Source organism: Mus pahari, chromosome 10 (assembly GCF_900095145.1).
Source record: "Mus pahari chromosome 10, PAHARI_EIJ_v1.1, whole genome shotgun sequence".
Classification (NCBI taxonomy): Eukaryota; Metazoa; Chordata; class Mammalia; order Rodentia; family Muridae; genus Mus; species Mus pahari.
In genome coordinates, this window is record NC_034599.1 from 83494746 (window position 1) to 83515644 (window position 20899).

The window sequence follows — 20899 nt, forward strand, 5'->3', positions numbered from 1 at the left end:
AGTCAGCCATCATTGGGAAGAGAGGCCCCTTGGTCTTGCAAACTTTATGTGTCCCAGTACAGGGGAACACCAGGGCCAAGAAGTGGGAGTGAGTGGGCAGGGAAGCAGGGCGGGGGAGGGTATAGGAGACATTCAGGATAGCATTTGAAATGTAAATAAAGAAAATATCTAATGAAAAATTGGAAAAAATAAGGATGCAAGTTTGTAGAAATGACTCAGGTGTATAATACATGCTTATTTTTCAAAAGGTTCTGTGTTAAACAGGCAAACAAATAAACAACAACAACAACAAAAAGACAGTCCAGAGACACTTTGCATATGTAGAAGGAGGGAACATGTTTGTGTGGAGGAGCAGGAGCTGGGAGAGAAGAGAAGCTGAATAACCAGAGCACCTGGCAGTGTAAGACATCGGAAAGGGGGACACAGGGAGCAAGGGCCCTGGGCCAGGAGGAGAAAAGAATGTTTTCCTTCCTCTTATTACTGTGACAAAGTACCTCAAACTGGATAGTTCAAAAAAAAATACAAACCTGTTATCACATAGTTCTGGAGGTCTGCACTCAAACTGTCAGCAGACCCGTGCTTTTAGTGGCTATAGAGAAGGATTTGTTCTATGCTCTCAGTTTCTGAAGTTACTGGTAATTCCTGTATATGCATAGCTAGCATTCCTGTCTCTCTCACCACATAGCACTCTTCCCTTAAGCATTTCAGTCCAAGTGTCTCCTTTCATATTGAATTAAGAATCCACCTACTGTGATCCGACTTCATTCTAACTTAGCCTCATGCATTTCAGTCCAAATGCCCCCTTTCATATTGGATTAAGAGTTGACCTACTCTGATATAACTTCATTTTAATTTAGCCAAGTATATCTGCAATAATCTTATTTCCAAATAAACTCATATGAAAACATTTAGTGACTAGGGCTTCAATATCTATTTCCTGGGAGAAGGGAACACAATTCAGCCCACTATGAATGGTAGTTTGACTTCTCAAGGAAACTGGTGGGTAGGGGGTAGAAAATGATAGAGAGGTGACATCATCCCAAAGCAAAGTCTATTTTTTTCACTTTCTTCCCAGACCCTGCCCAGTGGGCATACATTATAGTCGTATTCTAATAGAATGTTTCTCATTCCCTTCCACCCATGACCCTCCCTTGACATTCAGGCATAGCTAGAACACTCTGCCCTTGATGGGTCTAGCAAGCCAGACAGAAGCTAAAAGACAGAGAAAAGAGTGGAGGCTATTCTCAGCTTTTGACTTTCAAATTAGACTTTAGAATTCTCAACAGAGGCAATATTGGTGAAGAAGGAACAGTTAAAGTTTGTACCATAAATAAAAATGGAAAAGATAAATGATTTATTACTCAAAGGACCCACGTTCATGCCCTGGACCTCATTAACATTACGTCGTCTTTGGGGGAAGAAGGCAGCTAGCAAGGCATTGAAAGTCAGCGAGGAGTCTTCCACCTGCTCATGAGACAAACTTATCTCCAAGCTTCATCTCTTCTCTTACCCAAAGCTTCTCTATTTTCCTAATATATTACACATTTGAGCCTCCACATATGATTAATGAAGGCATTGCTCCCACTTTACAGATGGAAATGCAGAATCAGAGCATGAGACAATTTTTAGGGGAGTCACATATATAGTAGCCTATACAGCCATATTTAAACTCTGGAATCTTTTGGGGAGCAAAGTGATACTCTTGAATACCACACAATCCTGGCTTTTTACATAATACATCTTTTTAATTAAATGCCTTCTTGTGGTGACTAGGAAGAGATGTGAGAAAATGTATCGCCAGGAGATACCTACTGTGTGTGAGATACTATATATTTGCATATATAGTCTCATTTTTAGAGTTCAGCATTTGCATCATCACTGACTCCAATCTTCCTAGGAGTGAGCTTAGGCTCCAGAAAAAGCCTCAGATTGACTTATGGATCAGTGATTTCACTCAATTTGCACCTAATGAGATTCATACAACTAATTCTCTCTTTTCTTTTTCTGATGCTCAAAGAATTACATTGGTTTCTCCTTTAAAATTACAAAACAGAATCTAAGCTCCTAACCTGGCTCTCTGCGACTCTGTGACTTATGTGATATATTTTCTCAATGTGAAAATACCCCACCAATACAGTCTAAATCAATATCTCTTTCCCGACATGCACACATTTATCTGGTTCTTTTATGTCATGACCATGGTCAAGATTTGTATGGCAAGTTCTGTTCAGGAAGCTCCTGTGCTCCAGGAGTGGGTATATTAAGGTCAGTTCATCATTTAATGCCTACTCCCCAAAACACCTTTGTCAGAGCCTGGCATTATAGCCCCTTGAATGCTATCTAAACATGACTTTTATTTTTAAGCAAAAATCCTTGGGATCTGGGAGTTACTACTAGGTAACTGAGCTCCACCCCCAGAGCTCATATTTTTAAAAAGTGCATGGTGGTTCATGCTTGTAACTCCAATACAGGTCTCAGGGGATCATGAGCCAGTCAGCATAGCTTACTTAGCACATTCTTGCAGTGAGAGATCTTGTCTCAAATATCCAACAAAAAGGTAGAGAGCATCTAAAGAATAGCAGTGAAATTGTTCTCTGTCCCCCACATACATACATACATACACACACACACACACACACACACACACACACACAAACACATGCATGTGTGTACCTGAAAACAATAATCAATAAAATAAAAGCTATATTTTTTTATTCCCTGTAAAAGAATAAAACAAAGTAGTCCCAGCCTATGAAAGTCACCTACTATAAGCAATTCTGGTTAGTTGAGGGACCATAGAACCTCATATGAAGTAAAGATAGCGTGCTCCAGTGCATGGTGTGGAGAAACTTGAATGTCAAGATTTTGTTTTCTTAACTTGCTTATTTCAGTTCTGAAATTATAAGGATTGTGATAGCTTTGGAATGGCTTCAAAGATTCCCAAGTTCCAGTCTATTTCTTAAAGCTAGAAGGTAGGAATCTGAGCTTTTCTGATTTTCATGCTTAATGTCATCTGATGCTCTTAGTGGTACTCCCTGACCCTTGTCTCAGGCAGTGCTCCTGGTCATGTCCAGCGGATACTTCTGGCCTGCTTGATTTTCTTATTAAGAAGTCACTAGGGCAGGCATAGCCAGACTCTGAGACAGAACACAAAGAATCCTAAAGGACAGAGATGAAGTGAAAAGCCTCCCTGGGAGAACAGCGAGAAAGAGGGTCTGCTTAAAAGGACATCCAGGTTGATCCCTGCGCCTGTTACAGAGAAGCTAGACATTTTGCTTTACTCTGGCAATTACAGTGTTTTGGGAAAGGTGAAGTTGATGCTTAGGGGATAAAATTTTCTGTGGAAACCATCTGCTACCAGCTCTGCAGAAAGCACAGTTCTATGGACAGACAAGCTTACAAGACAGAGATGGACTCTCTATTTCTGCTGAGGAAGAAGTGGAGAAATTTGCAAATATTACCCTCTCTAAATTTAATTTTATTCTCAAATTGGCTCATTAGGAAAGTCTAGGCTAGACGTGGTTACCATGGCTCCTTGTAAAAATGCTTCGACTTGCCTACAACCTAATTGTCTGACTTGTGTTTTCACTGTGGACTAATTTGAATAGAGCTGTGTAAAACTACTGTGGTGGTATCTCAGTTCTAGTTGACATCTCTGCAATAGTTGGAATTCAGAACTGGTGAATATCTCTAAGAATTAATTGAGAATCCTTCTATAGCCAGGAAGGAGCAATCTCCTAACCCTTTATGTTTCACGTTTGTCTTGTACATGGGATTGTTCCCTGCATTGTGACCACCTATCATCTATTTCTACTCCCTGTCAGACCTTAAATACCCTTTGATCAAATATTCTTCCAAGTTGGCTATTCTGCAATTAGTGATCACAAGTGCATGTGCACATGCATATGCACACTTACATGTATACACACACACACACACACACACACACACACACAGAGAGAGAGACAGAGAGACAGAGAGAGACAGAGAGAGACAGAGACAGAGAGACAGAGACAGAGATAGTAACTAATGAAGCATGGGCATCAGAAAGTGCAAAGTGGCATCTTGCTAGTGTTTCATTTTGCTTAGGTGCTTAATTACTGTGCTCACCTGAGTTCAATGAGCAAAGCGGCACAGTGGGAAGCATACTGGATCCCATCTCTCCTCTGTTTAGGTTGCCTTACCAATTGCTGGCTATGTGACTTAGGAGAACTAACATGCCTCGGCTCAGTTACCCCACAAGCAAAATAGTTTACCAAATTTGGTCAACATTAACTTCGGAAGCATAGGAAACACTTTTAAGTAATAGCATCTCATTACAATTGAGGTTATCATCTCTCTTCACTTTTCCCTTCTCTCCCTCCTTATTGCTGACAGCAGGCAATACAGAAAAGTTCATAGTTATATCCAAAGTGGTACTGAAATTGTCCTTCGGAAGCCAGTGGGGCCCCTCAGCAGCACTTAGATGCCACTTAATGTAAAGAAGGGAAGGGGTTTGCTCATTTCACAAATATGCGAATCTGAAATCATGGCCCGTGGGCCAAATTGGGCCCGCTGCCCATTTTGTAAATATTTTATTGGAGCACGGCTATGATCATTCATGCCTGTATTTTGAAGTTGTCTGAGCATTACGATGGCTATAGTGAGAAGCTCTGACAGAGACTGAGAAGCCCATAGAACCTAATATATTTACTGTCTGACTTTCTACAGAAGTTTGCTAACCTCTGTTGCCAAGTGTGTTCAGAATGGGCTGAGTAGAGACTTGATAATGAGGTGGGAGCTGGCTCCAGGCTGGCTCTGTCCATGTAAGTGGTGCATTTCCAGTGTCTCACAGAGCATGTGTACTGCTCTACCTCTTCTGAACAGCCCATACAGAACCCATTCAATGTTCATCCCAGATGTGCACAGTACTAACCTATGAGCCTCCTTCTGGATTCCCATGGAACACCATCTCTTTGATATTTTCCTGAGTACCCATCTACTTCTCTACTTTGCTTCTCTATCACCTACCCTCTAAACATATGCTTCCTCTCCCATCTGCCTCCTGCCAGTGTTGAGTCTCTGGCCCCACTCACTTGAGGTTTATCTTTCTTTCTGGCCCTGGCCCTGTGCTTTCCAACTGTAGAATTTTGTTGGGGCCACATTCATATCCCTGAGAACCTGATGCTCCCAACTGCAGGGCTCAGGACTTACTTCTTTAGGGGTCATCCCAACGTTCGGTTGTTGAGAGCACAGCTTCCGTAGTTGAGATTGATATGTCCATACTGGTTACCTGTCAAGATTCGCACTTCCTTTCCTTCTCTACTCTGTCTTTAAGTTCCTGCCACTGTATTGGGTGTCACATCCAAAATAAACAGCCTGCACTCCTGTCCTTTCTTATGGTCTCTTTCTAGGACATGCCAACCCCAGACACGTATTTACCAGTACTCACACAATGTACCCCAAGTACATTCTTAGGCACAGGAATTTCATTAAGGCAAGTATCTCAAGAATGACAAGAAGCCACATATCGAGTGATGTCCAGAAGAGTCAAGACCACAGAGTACACATTAGCAGTTTCTAGTATTTGAGAAAAAAGACCTGCTGGATTGACTGCTTAATGGGTGTAGAGTTTCTGGTTGAGGTGATGTAAAGGACCTGGAAACAGTGATAATGAGTGTATGTGCTGTCAATGTGATTAATTTTACTGAACTGTACACCTTAAAATGATTAATATTCTAGGGGTTGGAAGGACAGCTCCATAGCAAAGAACACTAACTGCTCTAGGTGTTTGGTTCTTGGGATCAGTTCCCAGCACACTCATAATGCACATGTAGTGCACAGATATAAATTCAAGCAAAACATTCATACACATCAAATAAAATGATAGTAAATTTTAAAAATGACTAGCATGCTAAATACAGTTGTATGTACGTATGTCCACAAAACAAAAATTGATGAAAACCTTAGATGGTAGATTCTTACTACATTTGAAATACAAAAAAAAAAAAAAAAAAAATAAAAAAAAAAAAAAAAAAAAAAAAAAAAAAGTCCCTTGTATAAGAGATTATGTGTCACAATTTGGCCTGTGATTCTTCCTACCCCAGCTGTGTTTGCTCTGTCTTAAGTCTTGCCTTTTGTGGACATGGTACTCATGCCCTACATTAGCGGGACTGCAGATTCCTCCAGGGAGCCAGAGGAATCCAGCTGGTCTGTCCACACCGGTCTTAGAACCACTCATGGATAGCCGAGAAGCCCACAGTCCACAGACAGATGGGACTTCTCAAATTTACCCCCTGTGAACTCTTTCCACACTCCTTGGCAGCTCTGTCACACATCCAGATCCTGCGGGTCAATTTGGAGGCTAATGACACACATATGGGCCATATGGACACTGCTTAAGCTGAAAATGTGTGCAGCTGTTGGGGTTGCCGAAGCCAGATGTTCAGCTGATAATCTTCTTTGGCTGAATATGATCTTGCTTGAAGTGGCTTTCATAGGAGACTGGCTGCTGAGAACCAGGCCCTGTCTCCCAGAACACTTGTTTCTTGTTAACTTTGAAATAGAGGGATCATGTTTTAGGATATGGAACAAAGAGCTGTGCATGCATATATGTGTGAGTATATGTATGTGTGCATGTCTCTCTCTGTCTCTCTCTCTGTGTCTCTCTGTCTCTCTCTCTCTGTGCACATGTGTGTGTGTGTATGCATGTGTGGTGTGTGTGTGTGTGTGTGTGTGTGTGTGTGTGTGTGTGTGTGTGTGTGTATAAAGGCCAAAGAACAATCTTAGCAATTGTTCCTTAGTAGTTGTTGACCTTGCTTCTTGAGTTAGGGTTTCTCATTTGGGACCTAGAATTCCTCTAGGAACTAGGTTAGTTGGCCAAGCAGCCTCAGGAATGTGCCTGTCTCTGCTGGTACTGGTTTAGAGGTGCATGCTACCATACCTGTTTTGCTGTTGTTGTTGTTGTTTCATTTGTTTTGTTTTGTGTGTGTTTATTCATGGGCTTGTTTTATTTTACAGGGATACTGCAGATTGAACTCAGGTTCTCCTGCTTTCAAAGCAAGCATTTTACTGACTGAGCTACCAGCCCAGCTCAGCAGATATGGTTTAGCTAGAATATGGTATTCATATGTTTGTTTTGGTTTGTTTGTTTGTTTGTTTACTTGTCTGCTACTATGTAAAAATTGCTTATCAAAACACCACCTCCCACATCTGGCTTACTTTTCTTACTTCATCTTACCTGCCTGATTAGAACATGTATTTGTCTGTTTTCTCTGTTTTAATGACTTGGGGGGAATGAGGGAATGAAATGGCTTTGATTCTCAAGTACATATTGAAGAGAGGTTTATAGGCATACTAACTGAAACATACTGTGTGCTCCAACTTAAAACATACAACATTTACTTTTGACTCGACAATGTTTAAAAGCCTTCATTAATTTCTTTTCTTACTAGATATTTTCTTCATTTACATTTCAAATGCTATCCCCAAAGCCACCTATGCCCTCCCCCACCCTGCTCCCCAACCTACCAAAAGCTCAGAACCAATGGGGACTCTCAAGAGAGGGATCCAGGGTCTTGAGAATTCATTCATGACTCTCCAGTTATTCCTTAGAAGGTGTAAGAACTTTCCTCTACCTCAATGAACCCTCATCCCTCAAGATCATCCTTACAGTAAAGGCACACAGTAGACTCTTCAGCAAACTCTTCACATTTCACTATTCAGTGGTACCACCTTTTTCAGCTCCTACACCCTGTGGATTTGCACAACTAAGTTCTTTCTGGCCAAACAGAAATAAAGGCTGCCTATGCATCATTTTTCCAACCTCTGTCCCTTTGTTTGGATCAGAAGAAGAAAAGCTGAGGTTGTTTTGAAGGGCAGAGCTGTAAAACTGGGTTCCTATGTCACAGCTTGAAGGAATGGTTCCAACAAGGAGACATTTACATCAGATTCTTGAATTAGTGACAAACACTGGATTTAATTTCTTAAATCCAAGGCCATCCACTATATCAATTTGCCTGTCTAGACTAACAAATAGTGAAAAAAAGAAAACAAAGTAGCTAAAGCAAGTAAGGGAAATGCTTTTGTAATATAACACACAAAACTTTTCAGGTGGGGTCAGAAGTAGCCCCTGGCCTGACAGATACCAATTCTCTGTCTCTATTGAAACTAGTGAGAGATCCCATACAGCCAGTGCAAGCACAATAGATGGCTAATGCAGCACTAGATCTGCAGGGACATCTGACTGAGCCAGAAGGGCAACCTCCCTACAAGCTGCATCTGCTACAGAGTTCTTATTCTGTGCCACACTAGATAGCTCCCCGAGGTCTTAGACCTGATAAATGGGTTCCTTACACATTCCCAAGTGCCTTAAAAATCAGAAACCCATAAATTCTGTCTCCTTGTCGTAAGGGAATTGAACTGCAAAGACTAGTCCTTACAGAAGAACAAGATGTCAGAGCCTGCCCTGTGATTTTGGACTCCCAAGAGCCTTTGTCAACATGTCAGACTCTTGAAAACTTTGTGGCACTTTTCTCTCATCCTTGGATGTAATTTAAGGGGAATCAGAGAACTTGCCAATTATTGGTACATCTCGGCCCAATTGTAACATCATTAGTTGTAGAGTATCTTAGTCTGCTATGAAATTAACATCAAACTAACCAGGATCCCTTTAAATTGTAAATTGTCCTTACAGAGAAAAGAAGAGGAGAGTTACCCAAGCCCTGGGACAAAGGAGTGAACATATACTTTGGTGTTTTCCATGTCACTAATATGTTTCTTCATTAGTGTTGAGAAATTAAGAAAAACATCACCAGATCAAAGGCTGAGAAAACTTTTCCAGTGATGAAACCACATCAAGCAAAGAAGGTGGATTGAGGCTATCATGGTTAAACTTTTTTGAGATTCACTGAGATTATCAACCATGTTAGTGTTAAATGAACAAGGGCTTTCAGTAGGCAATTTTAATAATCAAGACTGAGAAAGGTCCCCACCTTTAGAACAGTAGCTTTAAATGTTAAATATGAATCACTTGGAAGGCTCATTAAAATACAGAATTCTGGAAGTCCCCCCCAATTGCCTTTTTTAATGAAATATTTTAATTTTTAGATTAATTTATTATTTTATGTGAATGAGTGGTTTGCCTGGTTGTATGTCTGTGCACCACATGCATGCATGGTGCCCACAGAGGTCAGAAGAGGACATCGGACTCCCTGGAAAAGGAGTTAAAGATGGCTGTGAGCCACCACGTGGATGCTGGGAATCAAACATGGGTCCTCAGGAAGAAGAACCAGTGCCCTTACCCACAGTTCCTCCAGCCCTCACATTTCCTTTTTGAGAATTTTCCAAGTAGCCCTAATACTCAAGGGAAATCACTGATTTAGGTCTTCATTAAAGACAATGTTCCTTTCAGATTCTTTAGGGAGATGGTAATATTTCTCAGTTGCTAACTTTGCCAGAAGTTTAGAGGACAAGGTCAGATGTTATTTGGGTCTTTTGGTAACAATGGTTCTTATTCCAAGGTCAGAAAGCCAAGGACAGAGTTCTTATACCTGCTAAATATATCCATCCCAATTATACACTCAAACACCAGAAATACAATGGCTACAATGATCCTTTGGGCCCAATCTATGCAGCAGGGGCCAGAATGCCATTCATCATCTGATTTCTATAGGCTGTTACTGTGACAAGTGCCTATGAATCCTTCTGAGGTAGAATTAGAAGTATCTATGGAAAATGCTTACAGTAGCTTCTTGAAGGGGACCTCATCTCACCTTTGGTCACTGAATTCTGTCTTGTATCTGGAAGCTACATGGCAGACATTGACCTTCCATCCCAATAGCTGATATCAGCCTTATTATGCTGGGATCTTAGTTTTGTTTTGATTTTTTTAAAGAAGTTAAGCCATTCCTTTACTACTCGCCAACAGGACACAGTGATACCATCAGGTCAAGCTGCTTCATTGCTATCCTGACATCCAGAAAAGAAATTTACCTTCCTTACTTGGTTAGTAAAGCTACTACTCAACCCTTGCTGTTTTAGAAGTAATCTTGTCATTCTTGTTGGAATGATGGAACCAGCTTCATGAAACTTCCAAAGTCAACCATTGGAGGGTCTGAAATAAGCTCTACTATTAGAGTTATTGTTAAAGTGTATTTTTATTGGTTTAATGAAAGGTATGTCCTCTAAGACTCCCAGGGCACATCAAGTTGAAGACTATCTTCTACAACAACTCTGCTTTAATGGGCTCACCTTTCTATATCTTTTGATCCTTGCCCCAGTATCTTCTCAGTCAATTTCTTACATCTCCACCTAATTGACTACAGGTCATTGCTGGGTCAGGTTTCCAAGAGCCATCCCAGCAGCTATTTGGACCATTCCAGTAGTTTATTTCTAGGTCATTAAGTCCTGAGTCAATGGTTTTCATGTCAGTAAATTCTTTCTACATTCAGCCAATACATATTCAACCCAACCATATTAGTGCAGAATAAACAACAAAAAAAGAAACAATGGAAAACATTCCTTACATGCTTTTTCATTCATGAGGAAGAATTATTATAAAAAAGACAGTCAAGTAGACAAGATGACTCATTCAATGAAAGTCAGTTGGATTTCCTCTTTGGACTCCATTGCAAGGCTTATGCAATAGTGGTCTAAATGGATGTTGGGCTTTATCATAGTAAAGAGAATGGATATGCATGAGCCCAAAGCTGTGGGCTCCATGTCATCAAAATTATCCAGATAATCTCAATAACTACATACTTCCTTCCCAATCACAGAAACTTTTATATGTTCTGTGAGTCCCCAAGGAAACCAAGCACTTGGTATGAACTGCATTAAATTCTTCCCATGCTAGGAGAACAGTTGTTCATCTTATCTGGATTTGAACTTACTTCCTTTGCCTATATGACTTCTACTAGCACCAGCACTCAAGAGATTAATAAGTGATGGCTTTATGCCTGTTTACTTTAGGCTTAAAAAATCCTCTTTCAGCAAAGTTAAACTGTCAAGTTGAGAAGATTGAATCCCTAGTTTTGTTTTTAAAATTAAATTAACCCTTGATAAGAGTTGCCACTTTTAGGTGTTAGCACTTGACCACTCTGGTTTGACCATTTCTATTCTAGTTGACTCGGCTCACCATCAGACCTGATACTCTCCATGACTAAATGTACAGATGTTCATATCTAAATAAATTGGTTTTCCACATACAAAAAAAATACAGGCACAGATTGAGATTAAAGAAGAAATGAGCAGACATGATATATGATACACATCATATATTCTTGATACCTCCACACATTCACTCAATGCAATAATGGTGCCTCACTTCCATTTGTGCTGTGTATCTGCTTTAGTGTTGGACTTCTCTGCTAAAATATTAAAGGTCTTTGAGGGACTGCTCAGATCTGCATATGTACAGTCTGAAGGTAACACTTAAAAGAGGTTAGACTCCCATGGACAAGCCTCAGACAATGGTTAAAGGTTAAATCATTCTTTGACATATCTGATCTAGTGATAGATAATTATGAAATGGATCTACCTGCTCCACTAAAGGTTCCTATTGGGGTCAAACTTTACTTTCTGCTGTGGTGACCAACATGGCCATTCATCTTTCTGTTAGTTTCATCTCAGCCACATATTTTAGTTTCATTTTGCTCTCACCCATGTTTGTTGGAATCCTTTTCCAAACTACCTGTGTGAAAGGCTTCTACTCGCCCTAAGATAGATAATAAGGCTCAGAAAAAAAAGAACAGAGGTGAGGACTAAGAGAGAGGATCACCTTTATAAAGCAAAGTGAAAATCAGTAAAAGAGTAGCAAATAGTAAAGAGAGAATTGGAATAAAGGTATGAAGTGGGGTTTGTTTCTAAAGGAAGAAAGTTGGTCTCTATGCTGAAGTAGAGTGAATAAAGGCACTGGTGGAAGGTAGATAGTTGGGTTAGTAGCCAGCAAGTGTGGATCCTATGTGTAGCATCAGGGAAAGGGAATGAGATCTCTGGTACAGATAGAGAAAATATTTAGCTAAGAGGATGTGGATCCTGACAAAAACAAGAGGCAGTAAAGAGTGGGATGCAGATAAGTTTGTAAGTGAAGGGGATGGGAAATGGCCTGTTAGCTCAGAACATCCAGATGGTGCATGTGCAAGTCAGTGAGAAAAGGTCTGAGGAGGGAATTCCCCAGGATATCAGTGCAAGAGGCAGCGGAAGAGACAGCATTAGAGGAACTTAGAAGAAGCAGTCAGAGAGACAGGGGAAGATCTGGCCCAACATTTTTGGCAGCTAGAAGGTTATAAACACAAGTGCCCCACTGGGGCAAGAATAGGGAAGGAAGAGTGGAAGAAAGTTGGTAACCAAGCAGAATGGTGAGAGTTCCTGGACTGCCAGAAGCAGCACCTTCCTCTTCACTTCACAGCTCTTTCTCCTCTGCTCCTGACAACTTCTGTGACTCCTCTTCCATCTCCTCCTCCCGCACCATAAATCTCCATTCCCTGGATGATATTTTCATATTTTCTCTTCCTCCTGCCACATAAGGTTCTTCTGTGACCTTGACCTATTGGTTCATACTGATCACAAAACACAGAAAAGGACCCTATATAGATCCCAATATACAAAAGCCTATCAGACAGACCCAGAGAAAGGGAAGAAGAAAGAAGGATAAGTTCACACACTGGAAAGGCAGAAAATTCTAGATGCTGGTACATGCTTTGAAGAAAATAGAGATAGGTTAGTGGGACAGGAAATTACAGAGAGAATTGGGGTAGCAGTTTAGACAATGAAATTGACTGAGTCACCTGAATGATGAATTCCCTAGGGAGATGTATAAGAAAGGGTCTTAATGGAAGCCTACAGTTGGAACCAAATATAGTGGTATTCTGAGAGAGAAAAATCAAGCCGAAAGAGCCAGAGCCCAGTGAGCAAGTGGGGAGATAGAACAGGCAAGCAAGACGACAGGGGTCAGGTTGGGCTGTTCCTGTCTAGTGCATCCTCTACTGTTTATATTAATGAACTATGGAAAGATTTCAAAGCACTTATGGGGGCTGTTAAACTTGGGACTATTACAATACAATGTGCTCTTAAAAGATTGCTGTTGTGCCTCTATGAGAAACAGAGGGGTGGGACCAAGAGACCCATAACCACACATTGAGTGGTATGGGTTTACAGTGTCAGGACTTGTGCTGTAGACCATGATGGAGATGAAGATAAGCAAGATGCAAGAGCAGTGGGAAGTGCTGCTGCAGGATCAGTGGGAGAGATGGGGAAGCTTTCTGGGCTAATTAACTGAGCTGGTAGAGTAGGATCATTCAGCAGCATGGGAGAAATATTGGAAGAACAGGTTAGGATTGTGATGACTTGAGTTTAGATTAGTGTGATAGGGACGGTAGAGATGGAAAAGGTAAAAGCAGAAAAACTATGTAAGCAACCTTGCTATTGCTTCTATGGAGTCTTGAGATTATTCTTAAATTATGTTGTAATTTAGCATAGATGTATTATCTTAGTAAAGAAAATTTTGTCTTACTTTTTAAGAGAGAGCCAATATAACTGAAATAGTAAATGTATAAGAGATAAAAATCAGTTTGTGTTATAAGTAAGCAAACATCAAGACCTTTTAAAATAATTTCATTATCCTCCCAACCAATGTTGGCTCATAAATTCCCCCATGAGTAGTTATGTCTTCTACATGACTTCACTGTTCAATAAAGCACTTATGAGTAGCAGACTACTGAACATCATTAGTAGATGTGGCTGTACTGAATTGTAATGTGCTGAGAGTATAAAGCATCTATCTGCTTTGAATATTCAAAGGATAACAGAATGAAAAATGTCCTATTCATATTATTGATGTTTATTAAACTTAAGATGGTGATGGTTTACATACATTTGGCAAGAGTAAACTATTAAATCCAATTATATATGTTTATCTTTAATTTTAAAATATGACTACTAATAATCTAAAGTTTCATTTCTGGCTTCTTTTTCTTTTTTTCTCTCTATAGGACAGCACTTCTATAAATGTTATAATAATTTCATAAAATGGTACATGGATTTTAAACAATTCTTTTGCTAATTCTGTGTCATTTAACAATAACTCTTTACTTGGTAAGTTTTATTTTATTTCAGGAAGTTCCACAATGTATAAGGAATACATAGATATAACATTATTAACTTTTTAGTTAGTAGTAGAGGTGTAGAAAACTGTATCTCCTGTAAATTCAATATGCATGTCCTGTTGGGTTTATGTTAGGATACAGGAAACCTACAGGGTTGTGGATTGACCAAATGAAGTTCTTTTCCACATACAATGTCGAGTGCGTAACTTCTAGCCTTGGAGTGGCAATTCTGGAAGATCAACGATTGCTGTATGTGCCTCTTAGGTTTTGACTTACACTCAAAGGGGAACCTACTCCAGCTGTCATACTCATAATACACAAAAAGAACAGGGCAATAAGATGCCAACACATTTGTTCCTCATGGAAAAGCTTCCTATAATTTCTACCTGGTGTCTTGCTTTTACACACAGCTGCATTGCGCTTTTTTTTTTTTTTAACTGCACCCTGGGTAGTGTCTCGCAGACCATTCATATACAGTCTCAGTTACTTCTCACTGACACCTTCAAGGTGTCCACTTTCATAGACAAGAATCCTGACTGACCATTGATTGCTCCTTTGCAGCCCTTCTTATGACCATGATGAAGCATATAATTGCGTACTGTCTGTTTATCCTTCATTGTCCATCATGAGGGTTACATGGAGCTGAACCTGTTTAATTCTCCACTGCATAACAGAAGCCAGATTAGGAGCCAGGCACAGAGTGGACACTTGTATGTATCTGCCCAGTGACTTAATGACTAGACTGAACAGAGCAAATGGGTTTCATCAAGTATTCCACTTTTGTTTATTGATTGAGCCTGTTTGCACAACTTGTATGAGAAGGCCCCCAAGGGACACAGCCTGACTAAGCTCGGGAAAGAATCTTGATCTTAGTAAAACCTGGAGTAGGAGTGGAGAGAAGAAAAGCACACATGTTCTGATGTTTCCAGCTCTGAATTTTTACGTTGACTATAAATTTCACGTACTGTGTTGTTTCTATACTAACCATGACAGACATCCTGTAGCAAACACTTCCTTCAATTAACTTATTCTATCAGGTGGCTAATGCATAGAAACCCAGAAAAAGCTCAGCTCAATAAAGATCATGCTCCAAATGTGCCCATCAAAAGAAAAATAATCCTCCAGTAATGCCCCATGGTACCTATTAGTTGCCCTAATAGTCAGTCTATAGTTTATAAATAGCATGTGTGACCCCTAAAAGGCTCTGAGCAAATGCATTATATTCTGCAGCAGCCTGTCCAATAATATTTGCAAGCTCTTCATTTATTGCTTCTTTGAATGGAAATTGAGCTATTTCTCAACATTTTAGAGATGTTGTGACAAATAAAAAAATCAGCAAACATTTATAAGGCAGTTGAATCAACTGGAGGGCTTGCTGATGATGGGCAAGGGAGATTTCATAAATACCTTTTCCATCATCCCATCTATCTTGGATTCTCCCTGCCCATTTATTTACCATCATTTATTTTTAATCAGAAAAAAAAGTTACATCAGCTCAGAGGACTTTCTAAAGATGTCATATAAAATATGACTAAAGAGAATGAATGTAGACACTGAAAAATGTATTGTTAGTCAACAAGATATTCAAACTACTCATACCTGCACAAGCTATTTTCAATTATCTGTGGCTATGACTATGTGCCACCTGTATTGAACCAAGGATCTAAGAGCAAATTGATTATATTCTCTCCCCTTAGGGTCTTGTATATTGTATAGTGGTAGTCAGCCCCTTGAGACAAGGGAGGGAATACAAAGGAGTTTCCATATGTCTTTTTATGTTGTCGTTGTGGCTTACCTGACCTGCTGTTGTTTATAGGTGGAATACAGCTAAATTAGTGTCTGGTGTGGAACAGGCATTCGATAAATCACTGTTTACAAGTAGAGTTTGCTTCAAGTGAATCAGCAGCTAGAACTAAGTCTTTACCAGGCAGTGACACATTTCAAACTAATGATTATTTTGTATGCAACCTCAGCATTTACATTGTTCAAAAAGAATCTCTCCCTCTGCCTCCCTCTCCCCCGCCAAATCTAATTCTTCAAATGCCATAGAACTAGTTAACTTCTAGGCAGGCCTATGGCTGGTTTGGCAGGCCTATGGCTGGTTTGAGGAGGCAAAGGAAAAGGAAGTCTTTGGATGTTGTAAGGAGACCTAACTTTATTCAGAATGCTTTGAGCATGAGAATACAATGACTGTGCTTCTGATGGAAGGGTATTGTACCGCAAATGGCATGTAGAAAGAGTTAAAGAAGGGGCAGACATAGTAAGGCAATTGGAGATATTACCTAAGTCTTCTAGTGGGCATCAGCTATGCAAAGCAAGTATGATGTTGGGGGTGGAGTCAAAGGCTCAGCAGTACTGAGCAGCGCAGAAAGATACAAAAAAAACTAATGCTAGAGAGAAAGGCTGGAATATGGAAAGAGTCTCCATATTGAAAACAAACAAACAGGCAAACTCTTACTTTGAACCAAGGTCACACTTAAATTTTATCGTACACTAGAGGAAGCGTAAGCACACAACTAGAGGGAATCCCAAGTGCACTTCGCAGTCTGGTGAACTGCACAGACCTGCTGAAAGTGTCAGTGCACCAAAAAACCTCATGAACCCAAGCCACGGGGCAGGACTTTCCCACTGAGCACTTAGGACCCTAGAGAAATTGTAGGGCAAGGAAGTCTCCTACCCATCGTATCCAAGCAAAATGCAAAGGACATCCTACAGTTGGTTCCGAGAACTGTAAAAAGGAATCTTAACACTTTATCTGAAAAGGTTAATCTCCTTATGCTCACATCAGTCTTATCATAGAATTGATTAGGATTATAATTGAATTTTCTTCTAAAATAGTTAGTCATGTATATTTAAAAAAAAACTTTATGCATTCTCAATTTCTTATTCTGCCTATTGGAAATTCTAACCTTATCATGTTGAAATTTCTTATCATTAGCCTCTGTCTGCGCTTGATCCTCTGTTGCTGTCTTATTTTTCTTACCTGTAGTCTTACAGGTTTAATAGCCTCTTTTCTTGGATGTGGTCACCTCAGAAACGTAAACAGGGAGAGGATATGGTTTGGCTGCTAGTTCATCATGGCATCCAGAGCTCTCTTTGTAGGAATGTGTAAGTCCTGGTTTGATTTCTCTTGTGAGAAACACCATGAACACAGCATCTTGGGGAGGATGAGATTTATTTTCTGATAATACCCAGTTCTCAGTCTATCACTGAGGAAAGTCATGGCAGGAACTCAAGGCGGGAGCCTGGGAAACAGAGCTAAAGCAGAGACTAGAAACAAGTGCTGCTTATTTACATGGAGTGTGCAGGCTGTATGTATTTGGTGCTCTGTAGGCTTCTTGTATGTTCGCGGTCATCTCTTTCTTTATGTTGGGGAAGTTTTCTTCTATAATTTTGTTGAAGATATTTACTGGCCCTTTAAGTTGAAAATCTTCATTCTCATCTATACCTATTAATCCTAGATTTGGTGTTCTCATTGTGTCCTGGATTTCCTGGATGAGTTAGGATCTTTTTGCATTTTGCATTTTCTTTGATTGTTATGTCCGTGTTTTCTATGGAGTCTTCTGTTGCTGATGCTCGAATCTATGATTCCCGATTTCGTTCCTAGGATTTCTATCTCCAGAGTTGTCTCCCTTTGTGATTTCTTTATTGTTTCTATTTCCATTTTTAAATCCTGGGCAGTTTTGTTCAATTCCATCACTTGTTTGGTAGTGTTTTCCTGTAACTCTCTAAGGGATTTTTGTGCTTCCTCTTTAAGGGCTTCTAGCTGTCTACCTGTGTTTTCCTGTATTTCCTTCTTAAAGTCCTCCATCTTCATCATCATGAGAAGTGACTTTAGATCCATGTCTTTTTTTTTTCCTGGTGTGATTGGTGTATCCAGGACTTGGTATGGTGGGAGAGTTTGGTTCGATGATTCCAAGTAACCTTGGTTTCTGTTGCTTCTGTTCTTACATGTGCCTACTACCATCTGATTATCTCAAGTGCTTGCTGCCATCAATATATCTGACTGAAGTCTGTTCTTCCTATAATTCCAGTTGATTCAGGACTCCTCAGAGTCCAGCTTTCTCTGTGATCCTTTGATTGTAGGCTCCTGTGAACCTGAGATTCTGGGTGTGTCAGAGTTCTTGGCAGTCCTTGTTCCTGCTGTCACAGACCTGTCACACTTGGATTGAAACCGATGTTGTGTTCTGCTCACCAGTGATCCTAAGATCGCATGGAGAGTCCTCTGGGGACCGTGGGGTGTCCGCCGACTTCGTGCCCTAGGTGACCTGGTGCTGGCGCCCATCTATGGACTGTCTTAACTTCATCCGTAGCCCTCGTAACCCTTCCTTTCAGGATGATAACTTCAAAAAATAAGTTTGCACTTGGATCCTTTTTAATTCAATTCACCTACCTTTGACTCATTTGAGTTCACGTCTCCAAAATTCTACTAAAGAAAGTCCCTAATGATGTCTTCCTGGACCTCACAGTATAGGGGATCTATTTTTTTATTTTTTTTTTCCCCAATCACACATTTAGACATCACTAAACGTCTTTAATGGCTAACCAGAGCGGTTCAGGGTTAGATTTGGGAATTTCTAATCTAGGTCTAGGAGAGGAAAAAGATTGCCAAAGTTCGCCCAAGTCTTCTATTAATAGGTCCATGGAAGACAGCACAAAGGACACATACTGACTGAGCAGAGGAATTGGCACTATGTGGAGCTGTCCATCTACAGAAGGTGCTGATTCCTCTGTCCATGATCAGCGCTGTTCACCAAGTCACAGACCATCCAAAATCTTTAATTTTTTTCTTAAGATATAATTATATTTTTAATTGTGTATATGTCTGGAGGGACAGTGTGTAAACAGATATGCCCATGGAGAGTTAGAACATTGGGTTCCACTGGAGCTGGTGTTGCATGTAGTTTTGAACTACCTGATATAGATGCTAGGAATTGAACTTGAGTATTCTGCAAGGACAGAATACACTCAACTACTGAGCCATTTCTCCCCACTCTTAATACATCTTTCCTATGTAATAATATCAACAAGAAAGAGAAGAAGAACCTTGGCTATTTCCAAAAGTGAGGCAGAAATAGCCACAGCTCTTCTTTGGGAATCTAAGGTGTATACCATAAATAAAGAATCAGACAGATTCAAGAGATGTGCAGGTGGATTTGGCCAAATTCTTCCCTTGCCACCCCCTCATCTGACACATCTACCTGTGTGAATCTGCAGATGCAGTCTGTTGCTTTACCCACTATCTAGCTCCAGCCTTTCACACCCTGGAGTTTCTAGAATCACCATATGGTTTTGGCCATTAGAAAAAGGACTCACTAGTCAAATGAATTTGAGCAGCATGAGAATAAATGGTTGTCTTGGCCTTTTAATTTCACTGAATGAATAATATACTTTGGGTCTCCAAGATAGGAGAATAGTCTAGTGCTCAGCTTCCAACATCACGTATGGGTCATCTAACTTAATATATGGAATCAGGAATGTGGTAATAGTCCACTTACTAGGGACCTAGGAGCACCCTAATTCTTTAACACTGTCCCTTTCATCATTTCATTTTAGTCCACTTCTATTCCACTGTGATACCCATCAACCCATAGAACCCCTTTTTACCAGGGGCTCCTATGGGCCAAACTAGGTTGGGACTCCTGGATATGACATTTATAGTCATTCCTGATCTCCATTCTAATCACTTCAGACTTACGTGTGTGTGTGTGTGTGTGTGTGTGTGTGTGTGTGTGTGTGTGTGTGCGTGCGCATGTGCTGGTGTATATCCATATATGTACAACTGCAGTACAGGGGTCAAGCTCAGGTGCCACCTACCTTGTTTTTTTGAGAGATGGTCTCTCATTTGGCTTGAAACCTGTCATATTGGCTAGACTGGCTGGCCAATGAGCACAATGGGGTCAGCCTTATCTCCCCTCCCTAGTTCTGGGATTAGAATTATACATTACCACATCTGGTTTCTATGTGTGGGTTCCAAGGATTTATAAAACTCAGGCCCTCATGTTTCCATAGCAAGAGCTTTACACAATGAACAGTTTCCCTGGCCCCAAGTCTCATTGGCTTATTGTTATACCTTGACTCTATCTTCTTCATCCACGTATCTCCTTTCTGTCTCTCCAAATTCAGCCCAAAGTTCTAGAAGTCTTTGCTAGTGGCTGTCCAACCCTTGAAATAGCAAGTTGTTCTTTTTAAGTGTCCTTGCCACTGCTGTATGGTAATGACCACAGAATATTGCTCATTTTTACATCCAGCCAGACTTTGAACCCCAGGAGATCAGAGGGCATGTCTCAGTTATCTTTGTAGCCTGTATACTGACAGTCATTGGAAGCTCAGCTAATGGTACTTGCCAATTATTGCACTATTGTATTTTGTCAATGACTTCTTTGTAGATTGCCATTTATGTCTCTCAGAGTCCTGGCTTTCTAAGGTGTACTTCACTTTAATTCTTTAATATGTATAACACTAATTATGGAACCCTACTTGTACCACACAGGTGAGGGTGGGGGTACACTCATCCACGTTCAGTGGCATTACTCATAGAGCATGTAATGACTTGAGAAACTCATTTATTTGAAATACAAATGAGCATGTAGCAAAAGCCCTTCAACTGCCCAACTTTCACCTTCTAGAATTTCAACTCTTTTATTATTCAGAGAGAAAATTATAATTTTTCCTAACCTAGAGGATGTACATTTTTGCCATAAGTTAACCTAAATTAAAACTTTTCACTAGACCTTTATCTGCTTGCCTTTTATCAAGAATAATGTCTACCTCTATTGACTTGACTGGGCATGTGCCCATCATTCATGGACATT